This window comes from Amblyomma mixtum, chromosome 5 (assembly GCF_055824585.1).
Source record: "Amblyomma mixtum isolate Tamu chromosome 5, ASM5582458v1, whole genome shotgun sequence".
Taxonomy (NCBI): Eukaryota; Metazoa; Arthropoda; class Arachnida; order Ixodida; family Ixodidae; genus Amblyomma; species Amblyomma mixtum.
In genome coordinates, this window is record NC_143016.1 from 162,889,924 (window position 1) to 162,895,225 (window position 5,302).

General features: G+C 49.6%; 1 protein-coding gene across 2 annotated transcripts in view; it reads left to right on the forward strand.

Moving 5' to 3' along the window:
- Window positions 1-5,302, forward strand: part of LOC149344356 (coiled-coil domain-containing protein AGAP005037) — a 443,868-nt gene that overhangs the window by 53,826 nt on the left and 384,740 nt on the right. The window lies entirely within an intron of this gene.

A 5,302-nucleotide genomic window follows, 5' to 3' on the forward strand; every position in this document is an offset into this window, starting at 1 on the left:
AGAAAACTGAGTTTAAAGTAAACAAAACCTCCAATCCCAAGATTTCGACTTAGTCAACTTATTTTGACCAATTTATTCTGTAGGCACCAGCTGCATAGTTATCATCTAGGTCAGCTTGGTGCTTCTTTTCCTGCAGTTTAGCTTCTCGTGCCTGTTTTGTCAGTTGCTGCGTAGCTCGATTGGCAAAGTAAACTCGACGCCGATCGACTTGCTTCAGCCAGCGGACAGTGTTGCTGCCCGGAATCAGTCCACATTCCTCAAGAACTTTAATTCTTGTGATGGCGCCGTCATTGAAGGTCAGAACAGCATCTAATGTAGCAATCTTCATTGACTGTAGGCCCGCAAAGGCATTTTTTTGAGCACACTACCATACGACGTTGTTGCAGGACCCGTTTGGGTTCTGGATGGTTGCCAGAGAGCTTGAATGGTAGCCAGAGAGCTTGGATGGTTACCAGAGAGCTTTCTCTTGCAGCTAAATTCCGTAACATTTCGAGTTTTTTTTAGTTTTTAGTAAAAACGGCAAAAAACACATCGCTGGTAAAGGGGAGTGTCGCTGACCGGTTTGCTTTCAGATAGCTTTTTCAGGTTGATATAAAGTGCGCAGGATGAAGTGTGATACATCAAACGATGCAGAAAAGAATGTAATTTCATATTTAGCAAAAAACTGAAAATTGATATTTTTCAGATTTTTTGCTTACCCTGTCCCCTTAAGCGTCATTAATGAGCAGTTAATTAATGCACCAACAAAATGGGAAGTGAACAATCGCGTAGCAGAATGCAGCACTCAGGCTTTCGCCTTTCACCACTTTAGCCGCTAAAGTTCCTCGTAATTTTTCTGCTGTGAAGCGGTTGCGTGATGAAATTTTACGAGCCAAGTCAAAACTGTGATCTCTATGGCGTTCCTTAGAGGAAGGCTCCATGTCAGTGTCAGCCTCCTGGGGTTCTTTACCACAGAAAATTCTGGTATATGGCGTTTTCGGTTTATTTGATAAATTATTTGAAAAAATTGAACATCTCATACTAGACTGTGGTAGATACATCCGAATGCAGACGCAGGAACAGTCACTGTGCCGATGCCCCAGGATTTAGAGATAATATAAGGTCGTGTGAATGAATCAGCGGCAGAAGTTAGCAAACAGTGATTGGAACGTTGATGGCTCGAAAGCAGGGCTGTGACGTACGGTCAAAAGTCAGGATTATAAATTGTATTCAAATGAAAGTGGTAAATTTTTGGATAATACTGTTAAGTGTGACAGAATCCTTAAAGAAATATAAAGGAAAAAAGCCCTGCATGGTGGTAGCTTCCACCATCCCGTTTCAAAGGGGACTTTCCTTCCTTCCTTCCTTCCTTCCTTCCTTCCTTCCTTCCATCCATCCATCCGTCCGTCCGTCCGTCCATCCGTCCATCCATCCATCCATCCATCCATCCGTCCGTCCGTCCGTCCGTCCGTCCGTCCGTCCGTCCGTCCGTCCGTCCGTCCGTCCATCCATCCATCCATCCATCCATCCATCCATCCGTCCGTCCGTCCGTCCGTCCATCTGTCCATCCGTCCGTCCGTCCGTCCGTCCGTCCGTCCGTCCGTCCGTCCGTCCGTCCGTCCGTCCGTCCGTCCGTCCGTCCGTCCGTCCGTCCATCCATCCATCCATCCATCCATCCATCCATCCATCCATCCATCCATCCATCCATCCATCCATCCATCCATCCAAATGCAACCGGCACGGCTGCGTAGAGCTCGCGGGTGAGACCTGATACCTAACTCATGAGAACTTCGCCCCTGCGCCGATATTTTCCAGCATGAATCGCATATGGGGGTGACCAAGGATATTGTTCACTTCAAAAAACATGCGAGAACGAGACCCGTCACCATTGGTCACGGAAAGAAAAGAAAACCAATCGCTACTTCTCGACGATATGGGAAACGTCTCGACGATATGGGAAAGGGCTGAAGAGGCTGGTGCAGAGAACAACTAAGCGGCGCTATTCCTGCGCACCAAGAACTTAAAAGCATTTATGAACGACGCTGTCTAACGGCGAGGAGTCATTCTGCGCTGCAAATGGCTCGGGATACTTGCGGAAGAAAAAGTGAAAGCACAAGCAGGCTCCGGGCACCTGTAGCTTTTCGTCAGTTTCATAATGTGGTGTTCAACGAACCTTCATGAGCAAACACCATGTAGCTCCCCGTAGGCGAAATGCTTAACGTTCATGCAACTGCAGACAGAAAAATGCTGCGGTCCCACTTCACACCCACGCACACCCCGGAAGTTCCACTTACCTAGACGGAAATGACACTGCAGTGGCCTGCTGTTCCCCATAAAACAAGTTGTCCCATCTCTAAACGACTTCCATTCCAGGCAGAACAGGCTGAACTCATATTTCAGAAGGAACTTATCCGGGGCCCTTCACCATGGCGTCCCTCATAGCCTGAGTTGCTTCGGGACGTTAAACCCCCCGAAGCCAGAAACCGAAACTCCTGTGAACCACTCAAATACATGTGCAACCGTTATTAACAATTCAATTATAGACAGAACCTGGCCCGATCTCCTGCCTCATCTATTCTTTGCCGTTCCAGTTATGGGCTAGCTACCACGAGAGTTATGTCGTTGGGCAACATGCTGCGCTTTCGCTGACGCATCAAGAGCAGTAGCTTCAGCATGGTTTCTGCTTCATGTCTCCGTCACGCGCGCTTCATGCATTGTTAGCTATGCGCTCTTCAAAGCCTTCTTTTCGTTCGCGCTGATTCTCGACGTTGCGGAGGCAGGCTACGAAAAAACACAGGCACGCGCTGTTTTCATCCGGCCCGCGCCGGCCAAATCACTGGAAAAAACATCCGCGCCCAGAGAGCATTCTGGCAGAAATGAGGCGCTTGAAGATTGCGAATCACGCCACCTTCCGTGAATACTCGAGCAACAAAAGCTTCCGTGCACCGGTTCCCACTGCTTTGTGTGTTTTACTACCGCCCTCTCCCTCTCTCTTTTGTTGTGTTTTGTTTTCGTTTTTTCGCCCAACGAATACTGGACGTGGTCTTAGCTCCCGTTTCCTGGCTTTGAGCAGCGCGCCGTACTCGAAGCATAGCAGTCATCGCTATAAAGAGAGCGAGAAAAATAAGCTTCATTTTTTTTTTTTCGGGAAGAAGCGAGCGCAAAAACAACGCCTACCTCTTAGTCGGGCGCACTTTATTCCTTTCCGCTTCTTCTGTAGGGAAAATGGAGTGCGCATATTGTGCCGTTCAGCCCCGGGCAGCGCCGCCTAACGGCAGAGGATAAAACGAGCGCGCCTGCATGAAGAACCAAGAGGCATAAAGAGATATCTAAATACAAACAGAGAAAAACTGCGCTCCCGAGCACGGACTGAGCTGCTCTGGGCATCCGCTCTGCGTCCGAATCTTCCTTTCGTCGGGCCTTACGGTTCTCCTGGGCAATACCGTCGTGAGCCGTGCGTTTGGAAAAAGTCCGACAGGAGCCGCCGTAAAACCTGAAACAAAAAGGAAGCGCCGATAAAATGAGACAGTGATTAATGGCCTGGAAGAATCGGGGCATTCAGAGACGTCGCCGTGTGTTATGTAGGGCGCATACGTCGGGCCGCAGCGAGTGCTGCACGACCTAAGCGGTGTTGCGCTGAGCCAGCGACGACCTGAACAAAGCGCTTCTTGTTGGCCCGATATTGGGGACGAAGTAGCCCGCTTTCCATTCTCTGCAGTTGCGTTTTCTGCCCTTACGCGCTTTGCTGCTCCATAGCGGCAGCTGCATGTGTAGTTCATAGTTCTCGAGAAGTAGAAAAAGAATCTATTTTCGTGCCGTATAGAGTGCAGCGTTTCATGTACCTCCACGGGTATACACTGTCAACGATGAAATCCATTCTACGTCAGTATGGCGCTCAAATAGCGATGCGGGACGCCAGAAGTTTTCTTACTAGCTGCTCTGTCTGACACTGTCGTTTCCATGCACTCAGGTCCCACAAGTGTTTTTGTACCCTTTTAGGTCGATAGCGCGTGCGTCTCAAGACGTTCGGCTAACCGACATCCATGCCACATCGCTCTCGCGTTCACCGCGACAGAAATGAAACCGTGTGCGATCAACAGGGCTACACGTTTGAAGGACAAGGTTTCCGCGTCTTCCAAACGGTGCGCGTCGCTCGCGCCGCGCCCTGGCTGACGTCGCGGTGAAGAATTACTTTATACGCCGGTCGTATACACGAATCTCCCTGGTTTTCCGCGCACACGGTGGAATTGATATCGGCGTAAGGAATGATCAAAACGAGTAGAACGAGGCAAAAAGCATCGCACTCGGGATTGATAAAAAGAAGAGAAAACGCTACGAGCGGCTCTCATCCTCTCGGGACCCAAGTACGAGCAGCGCGGGCGGCCGTAGCCGTGATACGTCGTGTGTGTGTTCGTAGCTCGGATCGCACCTGACGTCCGTAAATTGCCTCCCCACTCCGGAGTAAGGATCGCTCTGACAGGCGCGTCTTACAGAGGCACTTTTGAAACGACGGCAGACGATGGAGACCGCTCAATAGGCGGCGATTCTTCGAAGCTTCCCGCCGGAGTTTTCTCTGTTCCCTTGCGGTTCTTTACATTTTTCGTTCTTTCGTCTTTCTTTCTTGTTTCCTCCTTTCAGTCCTTCTCCGAGAGCGGGCGACAGAACGGCCGAGTTGATAAGGGTTCTGTATGCATATGGAAGCCCCGAATAAAGTGATTGAAATACTAGTTATAGATCGAGTGAAGGAAATGGTAACCAGGTGGGAGGCTGAAAGGATCGAAAGTGAGACAGTAAATCAAAAATAAAAACGTGAATTACGTGAGCGAGGAGGCAATATAAAAGGAATCAGGTGTTCGCAGAAGTAGCAAACGAAAGAGGCAACAGAAAAGAAGCAACAGGTTGGCGAGGAAATTGAGATTCCAGGCAGAGTAAAGTGAGGGTGAGAATACAAAGAAAGCGAGATGGGGCAAAACATTAAGAACTGGGAGGGGGAGAACAAAATGAGAAAGGAGAAGAGTAGAATAAGGAAGAGTGGGAGCACGAAGCCAGACTAGATTAAAGGACGAACGCGGGTGCTCAGTTAATATCGCGAGGGCTAGTAGTAATTGCATGCGGTCAAATCGCGTTCATGATCAACAAGTGTTCCCGGTTAAAGCTTAAACAAGACAACGCCGACGGTGGAAAAGACAGGAGAGGAAGGCAGGCAGGGTGAAAGGAAGGAAGCACACGCGCGGATAGCAGTGCTGTTTGTGGTCTCCCTTGCAAGAACGGCGCCACCGTAGCATCGGCTAGGCAGCGGCACCGGAGCGTGGGTGGCGGAGCG